Consider the following 18441-nt stretch of genomic DNA (forward strand, 5'->3'; position numbering starts at 1 on the left):
CTTGAACACCACCCATTTGGGTGTGCAAAGAATGAATTTTGCATCCACAACACTGCATGAAGTCAGTGGCAGTTCTGGACCCCTTCCTCATTATATTAACTCAACATTGAATCAACAGCCATTTATCGAGGGTCAGTTCTGCGCTGGGCCCTGGATAGACGACAGCAGGCCTCCCGGGTTTCCCTGTAAATCGCCTGAAGGACCCTGGGCTGAGAGCTGGGAAGCCCGCTAGGGGAAGGGCTCCACCGGGCCCCTCGTGGGGTTCTGAAGACACCGTGTCCCCTCCCGCTGTCTGTTGCGGGGGGCCCTGCGGCTCTGAGGGAAATCAGCTTGAAAATGAAAGCCCTGGGCATCAGTGCGAGCAGCGGAAGAAGGTATTTGTGGGGATAAGGCGCTCAGATGGAGCTTTCTGCCTGTAAGCGCAGAGCCACCTGCAGCATTGCCAGGGACACACATGCCACATCTGGAAAGATATCAGCCTAATCCACAGCTTGTCATTTGGGCAGGAAGTACTCGCTCTCCTTGGAGGATCTTCCTAATTATGGGCTGGATTTGTGCCAGGAAAGCCGAAAGAGAGGGAAATAAAGCGGCAGCGCACACGTGTGGCACAGCCACGCCCCAGACCCGCCCAGCCGTCCTCAGGGGTCGAGCCCCGCTCCACCCCCGGAAGGCCACCCTGCTGGTGGTCCTGGCTGTGGACCCCGGAAAAGCTTCATGGTTTGAACCCACTAAGACGTGTGTTGCCAGTCATTTGTTGCTGCTGGTGAAAAACTGACTTCGGCAAGTCATTGCTTTTTTGGTTCTTAGCAAATTATGGTGAAAGACACAGAACGTTTACCATCTTCCCCATTTAAAAATATGTATGTATTTATTTATTTGGCTACGGTGGATCTTAGCTTTGGGATATAGTAGTTTTAGTTGTGGCATGTGGGTCTAGTTCCCTGATCAGGGATTGAACTTGGGCCCCCTGAATTTGGGAACATAAAGTCTTAGCCACTGAACCACAAGGGAGGTTCCCATTTAACCCATTTTTAAGTATGTGAAATACATTCCCGGTGTTGTCCAACAGTCACCATCCATCTCCAGAACTTTTTCTTCCTCCCAAACTGAAACTCTGTCCCCACTGAACAAGAAGTGAGAGGCAAATATTGTCAGCCTTACATGGTGATGCTAACCACGAGGGACCTTTCTGACTGAATTGCTGTAAACGATCATAGTGGATAGAGACTTTCCTCAAAACCTAGGAGTGTCCCCGGGCACTGTGAGAACTCCTGAACTTGACCTACACGGTGTCCATGTGAGCAACTGATTGGCTCTTTTCTCTTGCAACTAGACATGGGATTGCAGCAGAAGGATCATCCTGCAGTTGACTGAGGGCTCTGCTCTGTGTCGGGGAGTGTGCCGAAAGATGTATGGGCATCACCTCGTTCAGGCTGATCTTTCAGCAGCCTCGTGACATAGGAATTAGTTCTCCCACTTTATAGAGGAGGAAAGTGAGGCTCCAGCAGTGTAGATGACCAGCCCCCAAAGTCTCAGAGCCGGTAAAATAGGGGAGCTGGTATACAAGCTCGAGCCAGAATTGACACTGTCGCTGACTCTGCAATTTGTATTTTTCCCCCTTAAAATCAACTAAGGGGGGACTTCCCGGTGGTCCGTGGTTAAGACTCTGGACTCCCAATGCAGGGGGCCCGGGTCCCATCCCTGGATGGAGAACTAGATCCCACAGGCTGCAACTAAGACCCCGCATGCTACAACTAAGACCCGACACAGCTAAATATATATTTTGTTTAAGAAATCAACTAATGAGTGAAATCTGATGTGGCACGTGGTTGAAGGTGGCCCGGCTCTATCAATTAGCACCTTGCCTCTATTGCACGGATGCAGAGAGCAAACTAGGGCAAATTAACTGATCCTTTTCTATTTCAGGGGACCCCTCCAAAGGGAAAAAAAAGCCATTATCTCATTCCAGGGCTTCCCAGGTAGCTCAGCAGTGAAGAATCTTCTGGCAAATGCAGGAGACACAGGAGATGCTGGTTTGATCCCCGGGTAGGAAGGATCCGCTGGAGGAGGAAATGGCAACCCACACCAGTATTTTTGCCTGGAGAACTTCATGGACAAAGGGCTACAGTCCATGGGGTTGCAAAAGGGTCGGACACGGCTGAATGATTGAGCCACGCACATTCTCATTCCAGTTTCAAGCCTAGTGAATTATTGAGAGCAGCTCACCCTGTGAAGCTACAGAGGACTTATTCCCACCCCACTCGCCATCCCCCCCACCCAATGAGATAACCTCTCCTGCTCCCTGGGGAGAGTGACCTGTCCCCCTGCCCCGCACAAAGCAGGGTGCAGACGTGGCTCCCGTCTGCCCAGGATGGCATGCCCGCTGCACCCAGCGAGCCTCCCTCCATGTGCTCCAAATTCTCCCTCCCCTTAAACTCACACTAAGCTGCTGACAGCAGCGAACACGAGGACTTCAAACACCCTGTGCAACGTATATGTCAGAAGAGCGGGTTTCTAGAATGCTGAAAGGGAGAACACACCGGAAAATGGGGCTGATGAAAGCATCCACCTGCGCCCGGCCCTAGAATTCTTCTTCATAAAAACACCCAGTGTTCAAAGGATCTCCAGTGAAGGAAAAGACCTCCTTTAGGAGCGCAGTTTCCATGGCTGTGGGGTTATTGGTTTTACAGCCAGACACTGTATAAGGCAGTGAGGGGCCGCCAGGGGAGGTAGCCACTCTTCAGTGGTGACACTGTTATGCGCTTTGTTTGGGAGGGCGGCTTAATTAATGACGACTTGGAGGTGCTAGCTGTTTGCAAGGTAATACTGGTCTCCTGGGCGGAGGGCTCATTTAGGTTTTTGGTTTAATTCAGAAATGAGGAGAGAGAAAAAGCTCAGATTTTAGTGGCTCAAGAACACACACACATTATACGTGCAACAAAAAACTCAGCATGACCCTGGGAAGACTGAGGAGGGGAGGAACAGAAGGGCCCTGCATTCAATTGGATTCAATATAACACATCATTCTTGACAACTTTCTCTCTCGCATACATTGCATCAGGCAGTGTAATGTTGTGTTTAAGGCATAGCTTTGACTCAGACAGACAGACAGATCTAGTTCAGCCCCACCTCTTCTAGCTGCCTGACCTTGGGCAGGTATTTAATCAACCTTTCAACGTCTCTAAGCCTCCTTCTTTTTTTTTTTTTTTATTATTTATTTGGCTGCGCTGGGTCTTAAGGGCATAATGGATATCATTTCCCCAACCAGGGGTTGAACCCAGGTCCCTGCGTTGGGAGCACAGAGTCTTAGCCACTGGACCACCGGGGAAGTCCCACCTCTATCTTTTTGTAAAGCTGGGACAGTCCTACCTGCCACCTGGTGTGACTGTCAGGCTCAGCTGGGGACATGTAAGACAGTAAGCCCTTGGCAGAGTTCTGGTGACAAGGCACAGCAGGGGACAGAGGTGAATGAAGGATCCCAGGCCCTCACCTCTTGGCTGATCATGAGACAGACCTGTCTGACTAACGCCAAGGTCATGGGAAAAGTCCAACAATTGGGACGTGAACCAGGACAGAGCAGATAGAGGGAGTAATCAGAGAAGGGGGCCTTTTTACTAGAGGGGGCAGTCTGGAGGTTTGTTTAATATTTTTCTCTGTCACTTAGGTATCATTGTTGTCCGTAAAATTCACCCATTCTAATTATCCAGTTTGGTGAATTCTGGTAGCTGTGTACAGTCACATGACCTCCCTCACGGTCAAGATATAGGATCGTTTTCTTTCCCTTAAAATCTCTCTTGTGCCCCTTCACACTGCATCTCCTTTCCTCTTCATGGCCCCGGGCAATCTTGGATTGTTTTCTGCCAATAGAGGTCTGTTTTCCCTAGAATTTTGTGTAAAAGGAACCACACCCTTCAGTCTTTGGGGTTTGACATTAGCATAATGCATTTGTGATTCATCCGTGCTGTGGCATGCATCTGTACTTCCTTCTGTTTTATTGCCAAGTGGTTTTCCATTGTGTGGATGTACCACTGTTTGTTTATCCCTTCACCGGCTGATGCATGTTTGGGTTGTGGCCAGTTTGGGGCTACTATGAATAGTTCTGTGATGAACAGCCACACACATGTTTTTGCCTAGGCATATATTTTTATTTCTCTTGGGTAAATACGTAGGCATAGGAGCTGGGTTACATAATAAGTACAACATTTTTAAGTGTCTTGGAGAAGGAAATGGCAACCCAGTCCAGTATTCTTGCCTGGAGAATTCCATGGACAGAAAAGCCTGGTGGGCTATAGTCCATGGGATCAAAAAGAGTCAGACACGACTGAGTGACTAACAATTTCTGTTGATTCCCAAAGGAGCCATGCCAGTCTGCATCCTCACCAGCAGTGGCTGAGAGTTCTGGGTGCACCATATTCTCACTCACGCTTGCTATTGTCAATATTTTTAAATTTGATGCCTGAGTTTTGGAGGATGCTTAAGAGTTTGGTAGGCAAATGAGTTGGGGAGGATATTCCAGATAAAGGAAACAGCACCTGGAGAATCAGGGAGACAAGAAGGATGCTGTATTCGAGAGCTGCTAGAGAAAAAGGGTGGGGCCTGGGAGTGTGGAATTTGAGAGAGATTACTGTAAAATGTGGGCACATGCTGGATGTGGGCCTGGATTGTGAATACTGAAAGCATTGACAACACTAGCTCCCATCAAGTCCTAAGCTTCTGAGAGTTGGGTCCCCTTCTACAAATGAGGAAATGGAGGCATGATTCATTCATATTTTGCATCCAAAGACTTAACTGGTAGTTCAGCAGATAAGACTCCATGCTCCTAAGGCAGGGCGCCTGGGTTCAATCCCTAGTGGGGTAACTAAGATCCTATGAACTCCAGCCAAGCCGTTGCACCCCAGCTGCAGAGCTCGCGCACTCTAGAGCCAGCGTGCCGCAACCAGAGAAGCGTGTGTGCTGCGATGAAGACCCAGTGCAGCCCAAACCAAACCAAACCAAACCAAACCAAACCAAAAACCTCCAAATAGCTATCCACATCGCTAGTAACTGTAGTTGTCCAGGCCGTGTGCTTAAACCATTATACCACACTGCCTGCCTGGAGATCTTAGTTCTGGCCCTACACTTTAAAAAGTTCGAAATAAGGAAGTAAAACGAAAGGAACTGATTTTTTTGCAAGACCACCTGGCTGCAGAATGTCAAAGATCGGAGGCCAGGAGACCCAGGGGAGGCCCCTGCAGCTGTGCAGAGGAGAGACGAGAGGTCTTGGGTTAGGTCAGCGGTCGTGGGGGTGGCTTGGCGAGTTACTTAGGAGCTCCCTGATTGAGGGTGGAGGGCAAGGGAAAGAAGTGGAAGGTGGATATCAAATTTTGGCTTGGACACCCGAGTCAATGATGGTAACTCTAAGCAAAACAGAAAATTCCAGAGTGGGAGCAGGTCTGCAGAAAGACGGTGAATTTGGTTTGGACTTGTGGATGTGGGCCATGGGTCTGACACAGACTATGGTCTTTTGGTGCCGGCAGTTTTAATGTTCACAGGAAGGGCAAGAAGTCCTGTGGTATTCGGTGATGTATAGTTCTCTGGATAAATAAATTATAATGTATGTTAGTAATTGTAGGTAATACTGTATTTATTACTGATTTATTTGGCTGTGCTGGGTCTTTGTTGCTGTGCATGGGCATTCCGCTCGGTGCAGTGACCGCAGGCTACCCTGTTGTGGTTCGTGGACTTCTCACTGCGGTGGCTTCCCTGGCTGCAGAACGCAGGCTCTAGGACGTGCGGGCTTCAGTAGCTGCGGTGCACCGGCTCAGGAGTTGTGGCTTATGGGCTTAGTTGCTCTTAGTTGCATGTGGGGTCCTCCCGGACCAGGGATCGAACCCATGTCTCCTGCACTAGCAGGCGGATTCTTTACCGCTGAACCACCAGGGAAGCCCCTGCCGCTTCTGTCTTGATGAGAGCTTTGACGCTGCTTCTTTGGGAGCCTAAGCGAAAATCCAGCTTGTTCCCCAGAACAGCCTTACAGTGGCCAAGTGGTCTTGGCCTGGGCACTGACATCACGCATAGGCAATACTTGTCCAGCACTTTCTTCCTCTGTTCTGGCCACCTGGGGTACACTGGGCATGGAGAAAAGGGGAGAAGGTGGTGAGCCATCCAGAAGCCATGGGAGGACCAGTCAAAAGAGAAGAAGGGGCCAAGGTTAAATTCGATGATTTTCAAGTCTTTGAAGAATTGTTCCATAGAAATGGAGACAGCTTTTCTGATTCACTCCAGAGGGAGGAAGAATTTAAATGCCACCAACACTGGCTCCTCACCAGGTATCGGGTCTCGGCCAGGCAACTAGGACTCAATGGGTTGGGCTGCCTAATACAGAAGGGGTGCCTCGTCATGGGAACTAAACACTAGATTAGAGAGCCATGGACTTCACAGGGAATAATCATTGGGTCTGAGTGGCAGGGTAGACCAGATGCCCTCTTGGCCCTTTCTCCCAAATTCTTTTACTCTAAGAGGCAATTCCATTTCTGATAAGATGATGCCTAAAAAGCAATTGGCTTCCCAAGTAAATTACGGGTAAAGAATCTGCCTGCCAATGCAGGAGATTCTGGTTCAATCCTGCTTTGGGAAGATCCCCTGGAGGATGAAATGGCAACCGGCTCCAATATTCTTGCCTGGAAAATTCCATGGGTAGAGGAGCCTGGGGGACTACAGTCCACGGAGTCACAAAGAGTTGGACATGAGTGGGCATGCATGTGAAAAGCACATGTTGGATTCATGGTGGGTGCTCAGTTAACACAAACGACTTGACTTTTCTTTGGTCAAACATCATGGCAGGGAGGCTAGATATGCCTGGGCCTGGCCTGATGCTTGGCTTGGACTCTCTCCTGCATGCCCTCAGTGAGTTTCAGCTCCTCCTCAGTAAGAGGAAGGGAGTAACTCAGTGATTTCCAAAATTCATTCCAAATGAAACATTCAGATGTGTCTCATGTTAGTTAAAATTGCACCTGAAAAAATCATTTAAAAAAACAACAACATAGAAACATTTCATAAAAAGGACTTCAGTCTGGAGGCTGGGGCCAGAAGCATCAGACAGTGGTCCCCAATCCTGCATCTTGCTGCCCACTGCGGTGGCAATTCCGGAATTCTAGGCTAAGATTCAGAAAGTCTGGATGAGAGTGGGTGTTTCCCCCTTTGATTATCTTTCAGTGTCTCACTTCTGAGTATATAGAAATCATTTGCTTTTCTAATTTACAATACTTCCTTTGGAAGCGGTGTCTCTTACTGATTCAGAGAAAGGAGGACATTTGTTTTAATGGATTTGAATTTTATCAGCCTGTGTATTTGCACCAAAGCATAATAATAATAAATTATGGTCCTAATAAGTAGGCTGCCCAGAAACATGATGGTGGCCTCCCCCAATTATTGATGTACAATCTTTGGAATTTAGGGGCATCATAATTTATCGGGGTTCATTTTTTCCTATCCAATTTGAGGAAAGGCAGCTGTGTTTTGTAAGCAATAAACTCTGCCACTGTATTTCTTGGCTAAGCAGAGAAAAGCATTCTTATTATTTTTTGCCTGTTTCCTAGTTATTACTGCAGTATCTAGTAGCTTCTTTACGGGAAAGAGTTTATCAATATTTCAATTATAAACTCCAATTTTCAGGAGGTTTGTAACTCGTCTATTTAAAAATCAGATCAGGCAGAAACCACAGTGACTTGTCATGACGGGAACTCGATTGCTCTCTAAAATATTCAACAACCGGTGTGAGACAGTTTGCTTGCTTTCAACTTGGAGGGTGAAACTTTGGTTTTTCTAACCAACATGAGTAAAGTGGAATTAAGCTTTTTCCATCAGAAATATTCAGATGTTCCTGGGGTTTTTGCTGCCTGCAGCAGAAGGGAACAGATGGTAGAATCAGTGTCTCCATATACCCTCCTGGCAACTATGTTTTGGAGAAGCTGCCCCCAGATCACCTTTTTTTCTTTTTACCGATTGGGTGGGGTAATGTGATACAACACCCCTTAGAAAGGAATGGGGTGGTGAATCCTTTTCTGTTAATAGAAGTGAAGACTCCATTGGAAAAGCAAATAAGTGCTCTTAATTTTGCGACGGACACACTGGGTTTTTTATACATAAGCTATTTATTTATTTGCTTAGTTTCTTACTGATGTTTGGCTGTGCTGGGTCTTCGTCGCTGCGTGGGGGCTTTCTTCAGCTGTGGCGGGCAGGGGCTACTCTCTAGTTGCGGTGCGAGGGCGTCTTGCCGTGGTGACATAGGCTGTAGGCGCCTGGGCTCAGTAGTTGTGGCTTTGGAGCTTAGTTGCCCCACAGCACGTGGGATCTTCCCGGACCAGGGGTCGAGCTCGTGTCCCCTGCCTTGGCAGGTGGATTCTTAACCACTGGGCCATCAGGGAAGTCCTGGCACATTGGCTTTTTAGGAAAGTGGATATGCCCACAGGTGTAGCCAGAGCCAGTGCTACCCTCACCACTGAGCTGACAAGGCAGGCGAGTCACGGACAGTCCAGGCTGCAGGGTGGACTGGCCACATACTCCAGGACCCAAGAACAACCTGTTGACCTCAACCAACCCCTGGCTGAATGCAGTTCTCCCCATCCGAGTCACACACCAAGGTCCCCCTAAAGTCCCCTTCAATCAGAAGTGCTTGGTCACTTAGAGCACCTGAGGCCCGCGAGGGCCCAAATGTCATGATGCTCCATGCACAGTACCCTCTAGTTATGGTCCCATATAGACTATTTCATCCCGTTGGCCTCTAGAAGAGAAGCGGATAAATTAGCCTGAGGGAAGAACTCCTGCCGTGTCTCATACAGGAAGGGGCAGCCTTCTTATCCTACTTGCAGACCTTATCTGGACCTTGCTTAGGCCTCCTTAGGGATGGATGGAATCTAGCTCCTGGCAATGTCCTCTGTCCCTGCAGCAGAGCCCGTTAGTACTTTGCATGGGCTTCTCACCTTAAAAATAAGGACGAATCCTCCATAATCATTCCCCACTCTGCTGCCAACAAGGCGACATTGTCAGTGTAAGGCATGAAGTTCTAATCTGAGGGTTTGGGGAGGCCATGGGATGTGGTGCCAGCATGTGGGCTTTGAGTCCACGGACCCCAGCTCTCGTCCTGCCTCAGCCACCTACTAGCTGAGTGCCCTTGAACAAATTGCATAACTGCTCTTGGTTTTCCCATCTGTAAAAATGGGGAGAATCATACATACCTGGGAGCATTGCTGTGGGGATTGAATGAGAAAGTGAGTACCAATACATTCATTCACTCATGCATTTATTCATACTCATTAATTCATATACTCATTCATATTCATTCATTCATACATACATTCATTCATTTGTATAATCACTCATTCATTCATATGTACAGTCATTCATACATTCATTCATTTGTATAATCACTCATTCATTCATATGTACACTCATTCATTCATTCACACACTTAATCATTCATTCATTTATACACTCATTCATTCATTTATACACTTATTCATTCATTTGTACATTCATTCATTCATACACTGTCTCCCTCTCTTTTTTTGGCTGCACTGCAGGGCATGCAGGATCTTACTTCCCCAACCAGGGCTGAAACCCGAGTGCCCTGAACTACTGGACCACCAGGGACATCCCATTCACTGCCTTTTTATGAAGCACCTACTATGTGTCAGGCACCAGCCTAGGCTCTGGGGAGATGACGGCGGATGAGAGAGACAAGCTGCCTTGCTCAAGATAACGCTTTAATGGGGGAAAACAGACCATAAAGGATTAACTAAAAACTTGTGTTTCTTGTGGCAAACAGCTGGACAGGGGCAGGAAAGGCTGCCCCGGGTGGATGACTGGGGACAGAACCTGTCCACAGTAGCGGCTGTCCTTCCTTAAAGACACATTTCCGGGGCACCTCCTCCAGCCAGCCTGGCCTCACTCCCACCCTAATGCCTCCTGCTCTTTGCCCTGCTCTTTGCCCAGCATGTACGCCTGTTCCTAGCCATGCCCCATCCACAGCTGACTCCACGTCTCTCCTGCACGTCGATGGCTGGGAGCTCAGAAGCAAAGCCTAACTGAGATTTTCAGACGGGCATCCATCACAGTGGCCCTGCCGCCACACCAGACCTCGGGTCTGTCTCTGCTCCCTCTGGCCATCATGGGACAACCACAGGTCAAAGGAACTGTTCAGTCTAGGCAACAGTGGATGGGAAGGGGCTTCTGATCCAGCTGGAGATCTTGAAAAGGTCATGCCCCGACTGCCGGGCAACAAAGGGCAGCCCTCTGTTTACTCAGGAGCCCACCGAGCCCCTAGGACCGTCTCCCCCTGAAGGCGAGGGAGGCGAGGGTGCGGCTGAGATCAGAGCATCCCTTGGTGGAGCCCTCTGCCCACTGCGACGCTGGGCAGCCTCTTCCCGCGCGGGCTTTCCAGTGGCTCAGAACCCCAGTCACTGACAGGAGGCCGCATCTCATCAAAGGAAAAAAAAGGATTCAAATCAAGATTTTGCTATTATTTTTCTCTGATTCGAGTGCAGCGAGGAATAGCTCAGTTGTGTCACCGACTAGTTTTTCATTTGTGTTTTTGTTTCATGCTTCAATATCTTCCTCCAGCTGCTCATGTCTCCCTTTCTTTCTCCTCGCTTTGATCTATTCGTTTTCCCCAGAAATGGGGTTTATAAATCATTGTAATGCAGCCTTGGGAAAGATGGTGCTTAGTGCAGGGAGAAATACATTGCCGCTAACAGCCCCGGCAGGGAGAAAAACTCTCGGCTTGTTGCTGGGTTTCTGGCGACGGGTTACTGATGGTATTTGCTTTTTATGTCTGCGCGCGTGCCATCGGGCCAGGGCCGCGGGGAGCGTTCCACACGCCACCTTTGTAATATTTCAAGCCTCCACTGGCAGGCGAAAACAAACGGCTGCTGCCTGCTCCCAGCGAAGCAGAGAGAGGAAGGGAAGGGAAATGCGCACACAGGGAAGGAGCATAAAGAAGTGGGCATGTTTGTCTTTGGGGTCCACCTCAGGTAATCCCAGCTCCAAGAACATCCTTCTGTTCCCTTCCTTAAACCCGTCTGCACATCCGACGTCACGAGCCCGGCCTCCGGGGTCCCCAGGCCCAGCTCTCCCCGGCACAGTTAGGAGCCTGACAGCCCCGGTCCCTTCCTTCCCGAGGCCCTTGCCTCCCTTGTCGTGTTTTATGGGCCCATTTTCTCGGCAGCTCAGGGCAGCAGAGAAGCTCTGGGCTTGAGGGGCGGGTCTCCTTCCCACTCAGAGCGGGGCCTCGCTGTGCGTGTGAGATCTAGGACGCCGCAATGAAAACCCCACCAGGCCTTAAATCAGAACATCAAGAAGGATCCCGTCATCCTGGAGCCAGACACGTTCGTGCCGGCTGGGCCCTCGGCGGGCCTGCGTCGCGCCAAGTGGTGTTTATAACTGCCGCCTCTTTTCCGGGGACTTTGACGTCTTCCTTATCAGCAGGCCTGTCCACCTGCTTGTACCTGGCAGGGGGGCATGGGCAGCTCAGCAGATCCCGACTCGCCCACCTCTTTTCCTCCACGTGGGGCATCTGGGCTGAATCTTCCCAGCCCCGTGTCACCTAGCCACTTCCCCTTCCCTCTGAAGCAAAGTAGTATCCTATCAACGATTGAGACTCCGCTAAAGAGAATGTGTATTTCCTTCCGAAGGTCAGGTCTGCACAGGTCAGAGTGACATGGAGACCATTCCCTGGGCATTTGGCGCTGTGTCGCCCAGCGCAGCCCTCTTCATGGAGATTTCTGCAGTGATGGAAGCCAGCTGTTTCTGCTCCATCTGTCAGGGTCACCGCCATCTCAGAGACACGCTGAGCACTTGAGATCTGGCTCGTGCAACCAAAGACTAAATTTTCAATTGTTTCAAAAAACGTAAATAGTTAAAATGGATAACCAACAAGGACTTATTGAACAGCACATGGAACTCTGCTGAGTGTTATGTGGCGGCCTGGACGCGAGGGGAGTTTGCGGGAGGGAATTGATACTTGTGTATGTATGGCTGAGTCCCTTTGCTGCTCACTTGAAACTAGCTAATCGGCTATCGTTTTATAGTCGACGAGTTGTGTCTGACTCTTTGTGACCCCGTGGACTATAGCCCGCCAGGCTTCTCTGTCCATGGCATTTCTCAGGCAAGAATACTGGAGTGGGTTGCCATTTCCTTCTACAGGGTACTCCAGTATAAAATAAAAAGTTTACAAAAATAAATAAATAAACCTAAATAGCATTTGTGACTAGTGGCTGTCGTCTTTGGCAGCACAGATGTAGACAGACACTGCGGAAAATTCAGAGAGGAAGCCTGCTTTGGGTTATGTCTATCACGATACCTAGAAGCTGCTTTTCCAAGTAGGCTATTGCTGAAAAAGAATGGAGATGTGTACAAGGAGATAAAAGTATTGGGAACAAAGTCATGAAACGATTGAGCCCTTTTGAAGTCACACTCTTTCCCCCAAGCACAACCAGGGGTGAAGACACTCACAGATTTGATAACCAGACCAGATCCTGGAAGAAAACTTGCCTTGGGGGTAAAAATGGAAAGATAATCAAGTAAACTGGACTTATGTTCTCAATAGCAGCTTAGCTTATAACCCTGGAATTGTGTAATTTATCCCCCTGCATCCAATCCAGCCTGGATGGATGGATGGATGGGGTGTGTGTGTGTGTGTGTGTGTGTGTGTGTATGTGCTGGAGACATTAAGAAACTACTCTTGATCATCCTGGTCTAAAATATCATTCGGTACAGTGCGCCCAATACCCTGTAAGACTTCATAAACCATCCAGTTACTGACCAACTCCTTTATTTATCAAGTTTTTGAAAACGTGTTTATTTACTTATTTTTGGGTATGCTGGGTCTTTGTTGCTGCGTGGGGGTTTTCCTCTAGTTGCGGTGCTGGGGCTTCTCGTTTCAGTGGCTTCTCATGTTGCAAAGCAAGGGCTCTCAGCACAGGCTTCAGTAGTTGAGGCACGTGGGCTTCCAGGGTCTAGAGCGCAGGCTCAGTAGTTGAGGCACACTGGCTTAATTGACCCCAGGCATGTGGGATCTTCCCAGATCAGGGATAGAACCTGTGGCTCCTGCATTGGCAGGCGGATTCCTGACCACTGAACCTACCAGGGAAGCCCCTGACCAGCCCCTTCAAGGTTACTTGAAGAGCTTTCCTGCTGCAGAAAGCTCACTGCGTCCCGTTTCCTGCATTGCTCCCCCTGCCACTGCCCTTGCCCTGATCCCTCTCCTGCACTTGGCCAGCTCAGCGGTCCGACTCCCTGGCCACACCTGGGCTCCTTCACTTCGTGAGCTTGGGGGCCTTGGGCCCCCAACTTGACCTTTCAAACACCCCGTTTCCTCCTCTGTAGAATGGGAACGATGACAGTACCCACTTCAAAATCATATGACCATCCAGCGATGGATGAAGGGATGAATAAAATGTAGTCTCTCCAGACAATGGGATATTATACAACCACACATATGAGGAAATCCTGACACCTCAGTTGTCAGATGCTTCCCAGTCATCCACCCGAGGCAGATGAACCTCAAAAACATGATGCTAAATGAAAGAAACCAGACACAAAAGGACACATATCATATGATTCCATTTATATGAAATCTCTAGAATAGATCAATCCACAGAGACTAAAAGTAGATTAGTAGGTGCCTGGGACTGAGGAGATGGGGTGTGGGTAGTGAATGCTTAACAGTACTAATTTTCTCTGGGGGTGATGAAAAGGTTTTGGTGCTCCACAGACGCAGTGGTTGTGGAACATTGCGAATGTACTAAATGCCACAAATTTTACACTTTAAAACAGTCAATTTTATATTATGTGACTTTCAGTAAAAAAAATCTTTTTAATTTAAAAATGTATGAGATAGATATATGCACACTGTTGTTGTTCATTTGAAAAGTTATGTCCGACTCTTTGTGACCTCATGGACTGCAGCACACCAGGCTTCCCTGTCCTCACTGTCTCCCAGAGTTTGCTCAGACTCATGTTCATTAAGTCGATGATGCTATCTAACCATCTCATCCTCAGTCTACCCCTTCTCCTTTTGCCTTAAATATTTCCCTTCTTCAGGGTCTTTTCCAATGAGTGGGCTCTTTGCATCAGGTGGCCAAGCTACTGGAACTTCAGCTTCAGCCTCAGTCCTTCCAATGAATATTCAGGATTGATTTCCTTTATGATTGATTGGTTTGATTGCCTTGCAGGCCAAGGGACTCTCAAGAGTCCAGTACCACAATGAAATATATGAAATAGATAGTAATAAGGACCTTATTTCATTTTTTTTTTTTGGACTCCAAAAGCACTACAGATGGTGACTGCAGGCATGAAATTAAAAGATGCTTGCTCCTTGGAAGAAAAGCTATGACCAACCTAGACAGCATATTAAAAAGCAGAGACATTACTTTGTCAACAGAGGTCTGTATAGTCAGAGCTACGGTTTTTCCAGTAGTCATGTATGGATGTGAGAGTTGGACTATAAAGAAAGCTGAGCACCAAAGAATTGATGCTTTTGAACTGTGGTGTTGGAGAAGACTCTTGAGAGTCCCTTAGACTGCAAGGAGATCCAACCAGTCCATCCTAGAGGAAATCTGTCCTGAATGTTCATTGGAAGGACAGATGCTGAAGCTGAAGCTCCAGTACTTCGGCTACCTGATGTGAAGAGCTGACTCATTTGAAAAGATCCTGATGCTGGGAAAGATTGAAGGTAGGAGGAGAAGGGGATGACAGAGGATGAGATGGTTGGATGGCATCACCAACTCGATAGACATGCGTTTGAATAAGCTCCGGGAGTTGGTGATGGACAGGGAAGGCTGGCGTGCTGCAGTCCATGGGGTCGCAAGGAGTCGGACACGACTGAGCAACTGAACTCAACTGAATAAGGACCTACAGTATAGCACGGGAAACTCTACTCAATAATCTGTAATGGCCGATGTGGGAAAAGAGTCTAAAAAGAGTGGATGTATGTCTATGGATAACTGATTCACTTTGTTAGCAGAAACTAACACAACATTGTAAATCAACTATACTCCAGTAAAATTTATTTAAAAATAGGAAAAAAACATATGAAGGTTCTTTAACATGAAACACTCAGCCTCGTGCCTGGCACATAATAGAACGTTGGCTGGGCCTCTAGTAGCAGAGATACCCTGACACACATGCTCTGATATCTGTAGCAATCTTCACTTCCCAGCAGACCTGTTCTTCCAAAAGGAACAGGCCACACACACTTTTCAAGGGTGATGCTTAAAAAGTGACTATGCAAGGAGGATGCTTCTAGATAGCACAGGTGAGCCGGGGCTGATTGAAGGACCTGATGCTTCCGGGTCAGACAAAATCCAGAAGCTGTGTGGTTTGGTTCAGGGCGCGCTTTTGCCGGCCTCCCTCCGTAACAGCAGGAGGAGTTAGAGATCCCGTGGCCCATCCCATTTGTGCTGCTGCGACAATTTGGCTGATGTGTTAATTGCATCTGCCTCAGCAGCCTTGCCTCTGGCCCGGGGACCAGTTCCATTTTGCTGCTCACCGGTCCCCAGCAGCTGAGGGGGACAGCCCTAGCAGCGGGAGCAGCTTGATTTCTCAAGCCTAGGGAAGCTATAAATCTGGAGCTTTAATCATGTCTTCATGATCATTCAGCAAAGAGCACTGGAGGATTTATTCTGCAGGGACAGCAAAGGGAAGACCGCGGGGGGTTGTCGTGGGGGCTATTGGTTTAGCAAAGGTAGAACGGCTCCCCGGGGCCCTTCCCGGGACCGGCCAGTGAACGATGACACCAATGGCCGTAACAAGGCAATTACTGGTGGTGTTGGCAAAGCTTTGTTAAAGAGGCAGGCTTCCTGTGTGGACCCGGCGGCACCGCTTCAGCCCAGTCACAGCGCCTGCGATTTCCCTTGTCTCTGCTCTAGAGCCGACGTCCTTGAGAAAGCAGTAAGCATTTTTTAAAAGCCCCACGGGTCCTCCTGGTTTTCTCTGCAAATGTTAAGGAGGAGGGATCAGGGAAACCCAGAGAGGACTCTGTGGTCCAGGCTCAGAGAGGTAGTGATTAGTCACTGTCACACAGCCAGAGTCCCCAGGTCCCGGAGGGAGCCAGTTGCTTTAGTGTGTGGCCTTGGATACAAACCTCAGCCTTGGTGCATCAGGAAAGGAGTGGGTTCCCCTGGGACAGAGAGAAGAAACCCAGCCCCGTTCCCTGGGAGTGATCTCTGTGGGGCATGTCTTCTGAGTTCCTCCAGAAAACGTTCCAGTGCATGCAAGCGTTCCTGTTGGTTTGTTTGGTTTTCCCACCAATGGGTTTTTCTTTTCGTCTGCGTCAGAAGTGGGATGTCTTTCCATAGCAGTGGGTGTACCACTTCCTCCTTTTTCAAAGCTTGGCATCTCATTCTGTGGATGGACCATCAGATCTGCAGCCTGCATCACCCCCGGACCCCTGGCAATCCTGTTGAGATTTTCAACACTATCAAATCACGCTGCAAGAACATGTTTGTAACTAAGTGCATGTATTTCTGGAGGTTAAATTTAAACTATATATATTTTTGGCTTCACTGGGTCTTCATTGCTGCTCACAGGCTTTCTCTAGTTGTGAAATACGGGCTTCACGTTGAGGTGGCTGCTCTTGCTTCGGACCATGGGCTCCAGGGACTCAGGCTTCAGTAGTTGTGACTCTCAGGCTCTGGAGCGCAGGCTCAGTAGCTGTGGCACACGGGCTTAGTTGCTCTGTGGCATGTGGAATCTTCCCTGACCAGGATCGAACCAATATCCCCTGGATTAGCAGGCAGATTCTTTTTTTTTTAGCAGGCAGATTCTTAACCACTGGACCACCAGGAAAGTCCTCCGTGGGTTAAAACTTAACTGAGCAGTTTCTGGACCAAAGGGCCTTCACATTTAGAGAGGTCACAGCCGCTGCAGATTGCCTTGCTCAAGGACTGGCCGCTTGCACTTGGGCGCACATCACCTGAGTACCACCTTCCATCCCTCTCCAGGGCAGCTGCCTTTTCCATGCACAGGCTGCTTATATGCTTCTTTCATATTCCCCGACTTCACCGTCCCCTCCCGCAACCTGCTAGCCAGCTCTCTGCTGGACAGGTAGACACAGAACAGGTGCCCAGGGAGGGTGGGACACCACCACGTGTGAAATAGATTTCTGGCGGGAAGCTCCTGGAGAGCGCAAGGAGCTCAGCTCGGCTGAGGGGTGGGATGGAGGCGGGGGGAGGCGGGAGGGGGCTCGGCTGCGAGGGGATGTATGTTTACATGTAGCTGCTTCCCTTTGTTGTGCAGCAGAAACCAGCTCAGCACTTAAAGCAATTATTGTTGTTCAGTCGCTAAGTCGTCTCCAACTCTTTGTGGCCCCATGGACTGCAGCACGCCAGGCTTCCCTGTCCTTCACCGTCTCCCGGAGTTTGCTCAAACTCATGTCCATTGAGTCAGTGACGCCATCCAATCATCTCATCCTCTGTCGTCCCCTTCTCCTTTTGGCCTCAATCTTTCCCGGCATCAGAGTCTTTTCCAATGAGTCCACTCTTCGCATGAGGTGGCCAAAGTATTGGAGCTTCAGCTTTTATACTCTAATAAAAAATAAATAAATAACAGGTGCTCAAAAATATGGAACACACTGTGAGTTTCTGAGCACCCATTAGGTGCTAGGCATTGTTTCCGGTGCTGCAACAAAGACCTAGGCCCGTCTTCATGGTGGGAAACTGGAACGGGTTACTGGATGATGTTGGAGGCTCTGTGTCCCCCTGGGCCACCCACCTGGATAACCCGGAGAAGGTGGGCTCTCCCAGGCATCCACTGCATGCCTGAGGTTACTCCCAGGAGAAGAGTGGACCTGGCCTCAGTGGAAGAACCCCAGTGACACGGGAGAAAAGGGGGCATCAGTCTAATGACGCAAAGAGGGAGGGAGGGGTCACCATGACTGGCGGCAGAGAGAAATGTGAAATGTGATCCCTGGAGGGAAACTTGAAGTCGGCCTGAGGATAGATGTGTCCCTGTGACCTGCCTATGGGAAGAGGCAAAACCTCACCTGGCTTGGCCTCGAAGGGCAGGAACTTAGCCTTGGATGTATAAGCATCTTAGATACAAAGAGTAAATTCTACTCCAAGGGACCCTGAGCTAGGAATCCCTAATGGTGGGACTTCCTAATTTTGGCAGCAGTGGGGGTGGCATTGGGCAGAGGGCTGAGATGGGAACCATGGAAAGAGGTGGATTGACCTAAATCCAAATAAAACCTGCTCACAGGTAACATCTCCATATGGAAGACGGCTTTATCTATTAGCAAGAGAAACTGTCAGGGGGTTGTAAGGAAAAATGAAGGTGAAAGTTGCTCAGTCGTGTCCGACTCTTTGTGACACCATGGACTATACAGTCCATGGAATTCTCCAGGCCAGAATGCTGGAGTGGGTAGCCGTTCCCTTCTCCAGGGGATCTTCCCAACCCAGGGATTGA

At 49.0% G+C, this 18441-nt stretch overlaps 1 protein-coding gene across 1 annotated transcript in view; it reads left to right on the plus strand.

Moving 5' to 3' along the window:
- CFAP77 (cilia and flagella associated protein 77) overlaps window positions 1-18441 on the plus strand; it is a 150186-nt gene that overhangs the window by 35710 nt on the left and 96035 nt on the right. The gene's annotated exons all lie outside the window — the stretch shown is intronic.

Source organism: Odocoileus virginianus, chromosome 2 (assembly GCF_023699985.2).
Source record: "Odocoileus virginianus isolate 20LAN1187 ecotype Illinois chromosome 2, Ovbor_1.2, whole genome shotgun sequence".
NCBI classification, from domain to species: Eukaryota; Metazoa; Chordata; class Mammalia; order Artiodactyla; family Cervidae; genus Odocoileus; species Odocoileus virginianus.